Genomic DNA, 14931 nt, shown 5'->3' on the forward strand with positions numbered 1-14931 from the left:
AAGCTTCCCTCCAAGGCACAACCCAAAGACAAGGTGAGATCAGTAAACCCCATTTTAATCTGGTTGATTATAATGGTCACTGGGTAGTATTTTTAAAGCCTGCAAGTCCCATTTTCAGAAAGGAACCCACCTCTCTGTGTCAAAATATCCTATGCTCCCAGCGCATCGAGGGGTCTTCAATACTAGTGCCATTTTTCACGCTTGAGTGGGAGCTGTTGAAGATCTGGTTGTGAGTAACTCAGTGCCCTCTCTCCAAATATCAGGCAGGTTTACAAGTTTCTCTTGTTCAAGACTGCCTCCTTCCTTGCCTTGAAATGACAATATCTGATACTTACTCTGATACAAGAGTAGCAAATCTGAGCACAAAATAAATGTTTTGTATTTAAGGCTGCAGCCACCTTGCTATTTCTTCATCAGGAACCGCAATGTAAGGTATTTGTTGTGATGGTTTTTAACATATGGAAGATCAAGATCAGATTCCTAAAATATTCTGAAAACCAGTTATAGCTTTAACAGTGACTGTGGTTAAATATAAAACCTAAGTAATTTGTTCTATTAAAAAGTCAGAGTCTTATTTTTATCAAGTGATGTTATGAGGGCATGTTCTAAATCAGCCAAAAGCTCTTGTAGCAGTAAGAGCTTCACTTCTGCAATTTTTAACAGCCCAATTAAGTTGGTGTGGCTTCTTTGTGCATTTTGTTAGCACAGAATTCTTCCTCTGACACTGACCAGATCAGGCAGACTCCGGAAGATTAAATGTTTGAAGAAGATATAGGCAAGGAAAATGGAAGAGCTGAATAATAACATTGAGTTGATTTTTCACCTGCAAAGATGAGTCAGATTGTGGTGGGCACACAGGACTAAGAAGTAAAAACACACATTTCATGCATTCATATAACACTTCTGTTGACATCCCTCTCCATACTATTGTGCACTTCTCCATATGCATGGGCCCAGTTTAAGATTATGCTGCTAACAATGATATGCAACTATTCCAAGCATCCTTTAAACCAGAATGTGTATTCCATGCAGGATTAAAGAATAGTTTGTCTGATGTCCACTAGACAGGCGGCATGGAGCAGGGTCAAGGCAAGCATGTAGCAGAGCTCTGAAATTTCCTTTTTGATCAAGCAAGTAGTGAGCATATGTTCGCAGCTGGAATGCGTGCTCAACTTACTTTAGTGGAGTTTCAGCACTGACCTTTTGCTGCATTCCTCCAGCAGAAGTAAAATGGTTCTGCTTAAGTAAACTGACATATACCACATGCAAACCCAGCTGTCTTCTCCAGCCCACCATTTCTCCTACTGTTACAAAAAGCCTGAAGGCATGGGAATGCTGTAATTTAATGTGTAATAACCTCTCATGAAAATAATGTTGTGAAAAATAACTGTGCTCATGGCACAATAAAATCCACCTTGGGAAACCAGTTTAAGACCTGGCTGCAGGAGTGCATGTTAATGGATCCTGGATTGTACTTTTTTACTGTCTGGTTGACAGAAACATAGGAGGTTAAAGCCTCTTACACCATCTGCTGCTGAATCCTGTTGCCATCTCCAGCTTGACCCATCCTTACCTCTCTTTGGTCGCTTTGTGTTTGGCACCTTTGTTCTTGTTCTGCTTTGTTTTTCTAAATGTCTGGCAGGTCTGGCCTGTGTATGACTTCCCTGTAAAAATTAAGATGATTTATGCAGCAAGCAGGTGATCCCACAGGCAGTTATTATTGGGTAGAATCCTTCTTTACAGAGCTACTTGTGAGAGCAAGCACTGCCATCGGTGCGAGCAGGCCACAGGGAAACAGCCAGATTGTGCCCTTATAGTGTGGCATTGCACTGCATGCAGACCAAGGCTTTCCCAGATGGTTTGTGGTTCCAAGTACCCCTATTTATGAGATACGTTAAACTTCAGACATGTGGGCTTGGCTTTCAGAAAGCGTTGAATATCCCCCATCTGAAAACCAACATGCTTAAGCTGCCTTAGTTTGGATACTCAAAAATGAAGACATCGCTTGGTGTTTGGACAGCCAGGAGAGAGCTTTCTTTTATGTGCATGGCCTGAGCTTTCCAAAAGTCACAACTGAATGCATGTTCCCCAACAAAAATGCAGAAAATACACAAATGACATGGATCCTGCGTGTATTGTATACAGCCTGTACTGCCACATTCTTGATGGCTTTTGGGGCAGGGGGAGGTGAAAGCCCTGGTGAATGGGAAGGGCAGTCAGGAAAGATCCAAAGGCTCTTTTTTTTTTTTAATCCTCTCATAGGAATTAGGCTGCTGTCTCCGCTGCCCTGCTCAAATAAATACCTCAGCCTTGATCAAGTTTTCTTCCCACTGCCATGACATCAGCTGAAAGATTATCACCTACTGCTGCTCGTTGCTGCTGCCTTTCACTCAAACAGAGGTGGGTCAGTTTATACAGGGCAACCGAGGAGCTCTTCTGACCCACCTCATTTTGCCTACAGAGGCTCAGGGAGCATTTTGGGGAGTGTTTCACTCAGTGGAGGGGGCAACCTTCAGCAGAGAGGGAGTCAGCCCGGGTGACCAGCTGCAGGCAGTTACCCTCTCAGCAGGCAGAGCTGCAGCTGGAAAACAAGGAGGGTTCAGAGCTCCTCCAGTTTTCCAGCCTCCCTAGGTAAAGACCCCTTCCTGCTCCTGATGCATTTGCTCCCATGCACACACTCAGGACCGTAGCACTTCACTTGCTGCATGCAGGCTGAATCCAGAGCCCACTCAGGCTCCCGGACAGCAGCAGAAGAGCATTAGTCACCCGGGAATGACAGCAGCCTATGGAGCACTGCCTATTGTAGTCGTAAGGGAATACTAAAGGGTGCCTGCAAAGGCTACCGGATTCAGACCCTTCTCTTAGGTCTGGATTTGTAACCCCAACCCCTTTTTTTGAGGTTAGGCACCAAAGAAGAAGGAAGGTCAGCCTGCTTTTTTTCTGTCATGGAAGGGATGTCCTAAATTAGTATGTATTTGCCAGTACATAAGACTATATCAGTCTCTTTGAAGCAGGAAACTCAGATTACAGGCCCGCTTTGGCCTGAAGATGTTCAAATCTATCTGTCTCCTGAGAATGGCTTGACTGTCAAGGGAAAAGAGTGTGTTAAGCCAGGCTTGGCTGGAATAAGGGATGAATGAGAAAGAAACCAACCAACACTCCTAGCACATGTCCCAGAAGCCAGGGAACATATGGATGGGGCATGTGTCCTCACTGCATGGCAGGCGTGTTACCAGTCTATCTGAAAGCCTTATGTGAAGTTTAGTCCATACACTCAAAAAGACACCTAACCTGGATTGGAAGCACTACTGAATGCTGAGGCTATTGGGGATAGAAGTAGAATTAGGAACAACACCCTTGACTGTGAACTCAGCCACAAAGATGACTCCCTATTGTCATAAAATCTTATTAAAGAGGTACTTAAATATGAACATAATTTTAAGTCTGGATACACTTGATACGTCTGCAGTTAAACAAATACTTGTTTTCTGAATTAGGGCCCTACACAATTCTGCAGCATTGTGGTCATAAGTAAATCAGTTCTTCGCCTTGATTTTGCCTTTTGTATATACGGTGGGTCTGATTTATTTTAGCTGTGAGACAGATGAGCTATAAGTTCTCCAACAGCACAAAAAGGTGTCCGAGCTTTTGGGAGTGGGAGGGTTCCAGGGTGCTGGGGGTTGCTGAATCCAGCCAAGGCTGCTGCAGCTCCATACCCATAGGTCCAGACAGTAGCAAGGCTGAGCTAGTATTCTCAGTAGCCACACTTACACATAATATGTACATACATATCTACCTGGCAGGTAGTACAGACAAACACAGGCAGACAACACAGCACTCAAACAAATGCAAATGGTGCCAATGACCTCATCCTGCTGCCTTCCCTGACTGATCGGGATGAAAGCCCATTAGTGGAAAATATATGTGCATGTATCTGTACATACACATATACATATATGCTAAATGTGTCCCTCCAGTAGCTGATGTGCTTTTAGACACTGAGTGTATCCAGTAACTTCCCCTGTCTTCAATCTCCCCTGCCACTGGCACTTGGACATACGAGCCCCTGAGTTCCGTAGACCTCCCTGCAACACCTACACAGACATACACATGCCCTATGGATCCCTCCTATAACAGGACTGAGATGTTAGCTCAGTTGGTTAGAACATGGTGCTAATAATACCAAGTTCACAGGTTCAATCCCTGCTTACTGCAGGGGGGTTGGGCTCGATGATCTCTCAAGGTCCCTTCCAACCCAAAGCATTCTATGATTCTATGATTCTATGTTGAGTGTCTCCAGTACCGGGTCCCTGGATCCCTGGCCTCCCTGTTGCCTTATGCACAGACGTACACAAACAGCAGCTGACCCCCAGACACCACAGTCCCTCCAGCAGCCAACTCCCAGACCCACTGGTGGCTTACGGCCACTCCAATACCTGGCTGGCAAGCCTCTTATCCTAACTGTGTGTAGTCCAGCGTAATATTCATGAGCAAGTACACACACTGACACCCACACAACAGGCACACTCTCCAGTCTCCCCCGTTGCTGGCACCTCAGACTCAGGGCCCCTTTTGAGCCAGGAGCCACTCACCAGTGGCTGGCACTCAGACCTCCATACACGCAGGTGCACACAGGATAGGGAGTCCCTCACCCAGGAAAACGGTCAGGAACAAGAGTTTAATAAGAAGACGGGAGAGACTGCAGTGACCAGGCACAAGGCATAGCCTGACAAGTGTACTGACCAGCAACCTGTTTACATGCAGCTGTCCCCTTTTCACCCCTTATCCCTCTGTTTTTCCATGCTTGTTCCTCCCCAGCCCACTCTAGACCCTCCCTCCCCACCTCTGGTCCTTCCCCTAAATGTCCCATAATATGTCTTATGCAATCCCAAAATGCTTTTTCTTCAGCATGCCCTACTGAGTCCCACGCCCCCGTAGGCAGTAACCCCCCTCAGTCTGTAAAGCAATGTGGAGAGAGCCTCGCCAGCTGACTCACCTGGTGGGTCTCACACCCAGACAACGGCGCTGATTGTCCTCATCAATAAATACCTGCTTACTGTAAAATAAATATGGGGTGAAGAAAAGCTAGAAAATGTTGTCCACTTTCAGCAAATTATTTCCCACTGTAGGCACAAGAAAGATATACTGTTGTCTAAAGTGTGATGCACACAGATGGAGAATCAACATGACTGAAAGCCCCTTCCTTTAAACTCTTTATATATGAATACCCTTAAAGAGCTCTGCGCATCCCAAAGATTTTTAAAAAATTAACATGGTCTCTTTAATTGCAATATAGGCCTTAGATCATGCTATCATAGAAATATTGGTTGGAAGGGACCTCTGGAAGTCATCTAGTCTAACCTCCCACTTGAAGTAGGACTCTTGCCAACTGTAGAAAAGATCAAGCTGTGGCTGACCTTCATGCCGTATTTCCAACCATAGAGAGATACCCATCTAACTTAACATATGATGATTACTATAGGGCTAAGAATAATTCTATCACTGACTAGGGTGATCTTTTGAATACACTGGATGGTACTGATTCAATTTATTGCAAAGACCTTTTGCAATGGATTTTTCTCTTTCTGTCTGTCTGTCTGTCTTCCTATTTTTTTAAAACTGAAAGTTAAATGCTCAGAGCTTTCCCTTTTTTCTGCAAGGGACCAGATCTTGTGAAAACATAAGCACCTGAATAGCGTTACTGATGTGAATGAAATGTGTAAGGGTCTATTCATTTGTTTCCTTTTTCATGAGATTTACATGACCTACACTGATACACTGCTAACAAGGGGGCTTTGGGAAGTACGTGTTTGCATGGTCAGGAGCTGTATATATTATTACTGGAAAATTATCTGCCCACTGGTGGTTTAAGTATATTATGACACTTATCCAGCACTCTTGTACTGTATATCTCAATTTTGCAAGGGTGAGTTTCATAATCCATGGTTTTCAAATGAAGTAGTTGAAAGGGCATATTTTGGCTGAAGATGCCATGAGGTATTGGTGACACTGAGGAAGTGAGTCTTGTTCTTCAGATGCCCAGTCTGGATTTTGAGCCTTTAGATCTGGCTGTTAGACACTCTTTTGTTTAGAACAGTTGCAAAGGTTTGATGCCTTGCATATTTTGCACACATTCATCTTCTTATTTAACCATTACATACTGCTAGAGGTATGCTGGGAGGTGAAATCTTGGGCCCACTGCAGCCAATAGCCAAACTCCCATAAAGTTCAGTAGGGCCAGTATTTAACATTACTTTGTTGTAAAGTGCCCTGAATTTGGCTTAGGCATGCAACTGAGTGGAGGAGACTGACTGTAAAGCCAGCCTGTATAATGGCATCCAGCAAAGATTAATCATATGAAGGTTTTGTGCTTTAGCTTTTCAAATTCTGTAGTTTCAGTGTAAACCATCAGCCTTGATGGTGCTCTTTACAGAGCAAAGAAATTTAAACAGATGGGCAGAGATTTTCTAGGAAATATCTGGAAAGATTCACCTCTGGCCTCATCACTCACACCACATTAAGTTACTTGAAAATATTCTCTTAGTGTTGGTTTGAGTCATCCTCTTGAACACAGTGTTTTATTTTTATCTGCATTACTCAGTTGATCAGCAGAGAATTTTCTTGTCTTCACTATGTTTTTCTATTTTTTGAGGGGGAAAAGCCTGTTAAATTCCCCTCGGTAATATTTTACCTATGTGAGAATTAAGACAGGCTCATGAACTGAACTGTAGTTAATCCGATAGCTCAGAGATAAGTCATGGCAGAACAGCTGAGCCATTCCAGTTCAAATCCTGCTGTTTTCAGGGGGAGAGAGCATGGCTGCTTATGTACATTGGTCTGGCTGGAAGACCCTTGTAATGGTCTTTTTTCTGGTGTTATTTCTGGTGCAATTATAAGTAATTTGCTTCAGTTGACCTGTGGGTGCTGGTATTTTCTTCTGAGGCCTTCTCAGAGTTTGGGCATGTTACTTACCCCACCGCAGACCATGTTGGTCTGAACATCCGCGATTGCTGGGGCTTTTGGACACAGAGGCATAAAAGACCAAGGTTGTGAGGAAAGTCTGGCCAGACAGAAATCCATGTAATAATAAAGGGATCAAATCTCCTGGGATTTGATCTGGAGATCTCCAATGCTCTCAAGTCACTGGCTTTTCATTCTCTAATTCCAGTAGCCTTCGAGTTAAGACTTGGGTGTCCTGGAGTACGTAATGGGCTCTGTTCTTACAAAACTTGGTGTCCTGCAAATAGTGAATGAAACGTTAAAAACAACCAACCAACAAACACAAAAGCAACAAGCAAGCTTCCTTTATGTTCAGGGTGTCTGTGGCAGGGTTGATGCGAACCTAAGGCTGGAGAGAAAGCTGTGGGAATGAGGAGAGGTCTCTGTGTTTCACAGGGAGGAAGGTTGCTCCCATCTCTGTGTGACAGAACAGCCTGTCCACTGTCCAGGTGATTTTTAATGCCCAGGTAATTTTGAATTATTTTAACTTTTCTATATCCTGATAATGTTTCCAGTCACTAAAGTTTTCCTCATCAACTACATTTTATCTCTTCGTAATTTATCCTACCATTATCTGGCCTACAGTTTGTAGTTTCAATGCTAACAACAAAAACCCTCCAAGTCTGCTGCCTGTCTTCTGTGCAACTGTCAACCATATATCATTCAGTCCATCCATTTTTAAATCAACTTAGTAGAATAAATTGTTTGATCCAATGACAGGAGTTTTAAAAGGACTAGATAATTTGACTAGGGAGTTTGACTTACCTGAGTGTTGGGTACTTCAGAGTGAGGCAGCTAATTCCCATTAAGGCTACGGTAATCAGAACATAAAGCTTTGCCTTCTGTACTGCCATAGTCACTCGTGTGCCACATGCCATGGGCTGAACATTCAGAGTTTTTATGCCACTTGTCTTGAGTGCTACACCCACCACTCAGCTTTGCCTGTGCATTGTCATCTCTGTTGGGACTCATGATAACTGCCAGCTACCAAGTGATTCAGAAACACAACAAATAGGAAATGTGTTATGGGGAAACTCTGCCTTCCTTGAGGACTCGAAAGCGTGTCCATTATTAAAGGCAGAACTGAAGCAGCAGTGGCCCAATCAGCACAGCAAATTCCGTCTACTGAAACAGCAGAAACTGACACTAGTAAAAGCATCTGCACCAAGGAAAGCACAAAATCCTTCACTGTTAGGCAGCACTCCCCTGAATTATTTTGAAGGTTTAGAAATCAGATGAACCTCAGAAAGACGCAGCATTTGCCAACAACGTATTTTTATCTGCAGTTCATATTTCTTAACAGGAAGGCTCCATAAACAGAACTGAGCAGGACTAGCTATCAACTCAAGAGTGGTGTGTACCATTTTGCATGTAGTAACATCAGCTTGCAAGGCTTGCCCATAATTTATGGACTGCTTGAAAGAAAGAACCACTTCCATGGGCAGGGAGAATTGCCTGAAATGGCTAAAAACATATCCAGGATAACAACTGGTGGTCAGGCAGCGGTTTTCAAACAACTACTCAACAGAAGCACTCACATCCTCTTGTATAGCTGGTCAAGCTTGAGGCCAAGCTCCTGTCACTGACCCACTGCAATTTCCACCTTTTACTGGTGAGTGAGGAAAGATTCATTTCTCAAAAAAGGAGGCTTGGCTGGCTTGCGCTGGTAGGATTTCCGCTGTGGAAATAGGCATGCAGAAGACTGATAACGTGGATGCTGCACACACGAGGAGTGGCGGAAGGAAGCAGGCCCCTGTTTGTGGAGTGATGCTATTTCTGCCGGGATTTAAAAGTGTTCTTTGGAGCAAAGTTGAAACAGTCACTATAAATGACTTGCAGGAGTGAGTACAGAGCATTTTGGAGGATTATAATTTATGCCGGGCAGGAGCTGTTATGGTTCAGTTTAAGGCACTTAAAATAAGACTTTTGGGAGACAACCAAACCAGCTTCAACTCTGGTAACTTCCCAGCTCAAGACACTCCTAAATTTTTATGTGCAGGGTCTGTTCCTGCATGGAGACAAGGGCTTTGAACCCCTGTTGAAACCATTAGGTCTCAAAGATGCTCTGATGATATTTCACACTGTTATAAATGAACCAATGCCCATTAGGAAAAAGCTGACAATGTCATGTAGCATATGACTCTATACCTCTTATCCAAACCTGAATTAATTTAACTAAAGGATTTCTTCCCCCAAGGTTTTGTCTTCCACAGAAACTATTTTTGAAGGAAGGAGAGTTTTTCTCCATGGAATGCTCCTTCATGCAGATTTAAAAACGATCGACATATTAAGCCAACTGGGAACAAACCATGTCTGTCTGGATCCAGACAGTTGTGCATGTGCTCCCTAAAGACGGAACAGCAGGAGAGGGAAATCAATCCATTTCAGCTGAGCAATCGGAAAGGAAGACATGAAGCCTTGTCTTGCCATCTTCCAGGCAGCTTAAGAGTACTTCAATAACACAAAGGCATAGCTGTATCCTCCTGTCATTTTGTAAATTACACAGTGGATATCTCTCCATTCTCAGAGACATTTTTGTACATTATGAGATTGATTTCTAAGTTTTCAGCAATACCACTCCTCTAATTCTTACGTATTTTTCTTTGCTCAGTTTTATCCCAGTTAAGTTAAAACCTTTCTTGGAACATGCAGTACAAACCCGCCTCCTCTTTAATCTTTGCATCCTTTAAATATTTACAGATGGTTTTCATATTCCGCTTCAGTTGTCATTTAGCCAGTGTTACTCTGTATCTCTTCAAACTTAGTACCCTTGGAAGGGCACACAAGGCCAATTCTGCTCTCAGTTACATCTGTGTAATTTTGGAGTAAGTCAGTGAACTTTAGTAGACTTTGAATTTACACCAGCAAAATGCAGAGCAAAAGATGACTCCTAAATAAAGGTGACTGCTAAATAAACACTAGGAAGACAATCAAAACTAACATCACATCCTCCGGGCCCTGGACTGCACAAGGTTGGTGGCTTTTCTACAACAGTATCTTTTTCTGCATTCCCAGTGGCTGGAGCGAAGATTTAGGAGACATTGTGAACTGCAACAGCCGTCTGAAACATGCTGGTATCTACCATGGCTCTTCTGAGAAGCGCAGATATAGCACATCACTACGTGCTAGTCCGTGCCAAGTTCTTTTACGATTTAACACTGTTAACTTTTGGGTTTTTTCTATGTTACATGGAATATTTGGTACTAGATACTTATATGTCTGTGTTACAAACATGACACAAGAACCTTGTTTTGTTCTGTGGCTTTTTCTTCCCTGTGGGTATTGATAATTATCCCCGCTAGAAAAAATTTCGCAGCCCTGCATAGGCCTGGTTGAAAGTACCATTCCATGTCATTTCTGAAAGAAGAGAAACTGGTCAGTGAGACAAGAACTATGCATCATGTACTTAAGTCCACAGTGCATTTTCCAATGAAAAAAAAATACTTCATGTGGGAAGAAAGTGCCCAAAGGAAGCTCTGCTTGCTAAAGCTATCTCATCTTCCCCAAGCTGCACTTGCCACCCCGCTCTTTATACTATCTTCTACCACCTCTATAGTCTTTTTTGTGGCCTGCTCAGTATGTTCTGCTATATTCTACTAAGCATTTAGTGAATGTTTCATGGTCTGTAAAATTACATCAGTTATTTCCCAGCCTTATCCTTTGGCCTTGTCTTAATTGTCTTGCTGTTCCAGCTGACTTCCTTGTACCGTCACCCTTCTGTCACAGCCACATTAGAGACTGTTAATGAGGTCAATGTTTTTCCTGGTTGAAAGTCGTTATTAAATTTAGCAAGAAAAGAGCTGACTATTCACCAACAAGAAGTTTCTCTGGGCTGTTTTACACTGCATTCTTCCACTCAGTTTATTTTCCTTATGCTTTGCCCTCTAATACACTTATTTGATAGGATTAGTGGGTGCCCTCCATTTCCCATCCACGCAGCCCAGCTATTTCAGGTATGACACCTGTTGCTGTACGAACTGCCATCACCTCTGCAGGTCATCCACTTCCCCAGCCTTCCCATGGGCCTCATGACAGGGACCACCTCCCAGGAGACTGGTAGAGGTTCTCTCCTCCTCCACAGACAGCAGCCACCTCCCTCGTGCTTATTCAATGGGACACAGGCAACAAGCCAAACATCTTTTTCCTTACCCAGGGTACGCTGATATATCTGTCTGAGCTGATGGGTGGGTCGCGGCTGCTGTATTCTTCTACTCCTGCTGTACGCCGCATTGTCTGTAACGATACTGTTGGTAGGCCCTCCTAAGCAATGGGCGTTGGACATGACACTTTGCATGGGACAGCTTCTATAACGAGGCAGAGCTTGCGAGACTGACTTCTCATCTTACGTTGACTAGTTTCAATGGCTTTTATCTTTTGGAGCCTTTATTATAAAGGGTGAACACTGCTTTTCTCCCTTTGCAGGTTATTCTGACAGATGTAGGAATGGAAATAAAGAACCATGAACCTTTCTTTACCAGAATCTGGCCTAATCTCCAGGAACTAATCTTAAAGAGTTTTACAGGCTTCTTATGTAGCCTAAAATCACCAGGACAGCCTGTACCATGCACAAAGAAAGAAGTTAGTGCATTCCAAATAGGAATTAGTGTAATTTTCATGCCTACTTCAGAAGCTGCAAGACTGCCACTGATGCTTAACCATTAAGCATCTATGGAAGTGCTTGGTACTGAAGCATGGGAATACAACTTTTCCCAGGAACCTAAATGCTCTCCTTCTGAGCGTTCATAAATTCATCTCTATTTCAAGAATAACAAGCACATCGGCAACAGGCTATGTCTGAGCTCATTCAGATTATTGGTCAGGTTGTCTTCACTATACGTGCTCTGGTAGGATGTGCTGAGTCTGTGATGTGCATTCTGGCAAACACAGCCATTGCATGAAGGTCCCCAATTAATATAAAAGCCCACCCATTTGAGCGCTTGCTCAGCATATTCAACACCACAGTTCAACTTGCTTTTCTTTCAAAGAAGACTTAAAGCCACATTTCCTATCGAGTTACAGACTTTGCCGATCGAGGGGCATTACCCCATTGGGCCTGGCAGAGCTGCCTGGTGCCTGTTTTGCCAGCAAGCACAAGGGGGAGCGCAGCTAGTGACAGATGAACGGATCCCATCTGCTGACCATGCTATCTGTGGTTGCTAGACTTCTTTGCCTTCTGGGTGTAGTCCAGCTTTCCCAAGTAATTTTGCTAACAAATAGCTTAAGCCACTAGCAGGACAGAATCTGCTCTTCTAAGGACTCCTCCACGTACAGAATACCATTTGCTGGAGGCAGTCCCTTCTTTCCCTCAAACGCAGCAAGTTTTACAAGGGTACTCCGTTCATCACTATCTTGCTTCTGATGACTGTTGTGGCTGGTCTCCAAGTGCTGCTCCTTGTGATGTGTGCTTGCTTTGTTCCATTTGCTTCTAAACCTTGGGGTAAGATTATAACTTAGTATTTAAATGTTATTATAGCATAAAGTCAAGCCCTTGAACTGACAACCAGAAATAAGGTTGTTTGTACTTGTACCTAATAATATATTCTTCTAATTCTATGGTCCCATGGGACCACAATTCTGTGGTTGCTGCTGACTTCTACCACATCCAGTATATGGTATGAAGCAATAGATTTATTTTTATGCAGCACTGATGGTCTGTCCTGATACCTCAATGAAGCAAAGATACAAGAAGAGGATAGACATCTCTCTACACTTCTGACCTGCTGTGAATACCAGGGAACAGCCAGAAATGAGTAAATGTGGCATGCAAGACTAATGCTTAAAATCCTACACAAGCATAAATTGAACTTTCCTCTAATGTGGAGAAAAGGAGGTACAGATCAAATGAATTGATCAACTTTTAAGCTCACAGAAATAACAGAACTCAGTTAGAACATGTAATCTTAGTCATAATTTCCTCCTTTAAAATAATCCCCTCTCCATAATCACCTTCTGTGGCTTCACTCATTTCTCATACAACAGGAAAAGTTATTTTATAACGTCTTCAGCTGTGCTTCATTAACTTGGATTCTGCCATCCAGAGTGAACTATTGCAGAAGGAAAGACCTCAGATACGATTCTCACCTCTCCGGGCAGTGGCATCTACTAACAGTGAAATTTCTGGAATTATAACAGGGTAAAAGTCCAGTCAGGACGAGGTCTGTAAATCTGCTTCTCAACTGTCTGTATACTTCTCCTCCTGTTTGTCATCAGCCACCATGTAAGCAAATGGACACAGATCATATAGCTGAAGACCACAGGCTGAAGGTCAGGTAGCTGTCCTTGACAAATTGAGACTCCGTAAGGTTGTTTTTTTTTTTTTTTGGTAATAACCTCAGTTCACATTCTGCAAAGGGCACCTGAAGTTTATACTGGTCACCATGAGCAGGTTAAAAATGCTAAACAATGGCATTTGTTCCTCATTTCTCTCAGTGGCAAGAACAATTTATTCAATACAAGCTACGTGTACAACTTTACACAACGTTTTCAAGGCATTAAATACTGTCACCCTTCCAAGGAATGCTGTACTGCATATACAAATAGAAAACCTCATGCCTATTGAGTCATTTTCCTCTTAATCTCAAATAGCTTCGCATGACCCAAACAGGATTTCTCACGTGGCTTTACTCCATAAATTGCAGTCTGTGTGCTACCGTTCCATACTGTTGCCAGGTACAGATCAAACAGGAAGTACAATTTAGGTCATTCCATCTCTATATTCTGGTTTTCTACAAAGACAGTTAAAAATCTGCTGCTAGAGCTACTTCCTTGGGAACAGATATGAGAAACAGGAATAATAGATGTTGTATCAAGAGTCCTTTAGACAAAGATTCAGTTTGGCAGGCCAATTTGGCATTTACAAGGACCAGGCTTCAGTACAACTTTAGGTAGAACTAATAGTTTTCCTGTGCCATTCCTACCATGTTGATTTTCCAAAACCTCACCACCAGAGCTTGTTTGTTCGTTTCAGTATCAAAGACCAATGCTGAAAAGTTCATACGTAATCCACTGAGGACTGAAAACACACAGATTCAAAAGATGAAAGGCAAAAAGCTTGATTATTTTCTTAGACGTTACTGGCAGTTTTACAAAAGTGGTACTAAATCAAATGCTGTCTTCGTGTTTTGACAAAGTAACAGGAAATTCAGGAATAATTTTTATTAACAAAGAGTCTAAAAGTATAAGCAAGATGGTTTGCTCAAGAATTTTTGGTGTTCCACCAGTTACTTGTTGGTAGATGTACTGACTGAAGAAAAAAAAAAAAACCAATAAAGGTACCAAGTATGTAACACAGACCTTTTTCACAACACAGATAAGTCTCACAATTTATAAAAAGGAACACTTCTGCTACCACACCTTTCACAAACAGAACAGTGGTTAGAGCACTTGCTTTTCTGGGACCAGAGTTTGATTTCAGCTTGAGGCCAGCAATGTAAAATGAGCTCTAACAGGATTAATCCAGCTCCTTCTAGATGAATTTACATCCTTCTTTTCTAGAACACCAAATTAGGTCACATGACTTGCATGATTCTTCTTTAGAAGTTGCTGGCAGAGGAAAAGGCGGCATTTGACAGTTCAGCAATAGATGTTTGCTGGGTCACTTACATGGCTTCTGTACAGCATGCAGGACTTGATAAAAATACTAAGCCATGAGTTCGTTAATTACATGGTGACTTCATAAACATCATAAACTGAATAATACCCCTTTGATTCTCTGTGAGAATTTTAAACTATGCAGTTTTCCCCACAACAGAGCTTTGCAATCTTCACATTTATCAAACTAAATGATAAGAATAATAATTAAAAAAAAATCTCACACCGAAAATAGAAAATAATTTGATTTTTAGTTGGGTTCCAGGATCTTCAGTTTTCAAGTGCAGAATTTCAGCAATACATAGAAAGAGATTTCAGATTCAAAGCCAGCTCTGCCAGGAT

This window comes from Pelecanus crispus, chromosome 1, assembly GCF_030463565.1.
Source record: "Pelecanus crispus isolate bPelCri1 chromosome 1, bPelCri1.pri, whole genome shotgun sequence".
NCBI classification, from domain to species: Eukaryota; Metazoa; Chordata; class Aves; order Pelecaniformes; family Pelecanidae; genus Pelecanus; species Pelecanus crispus.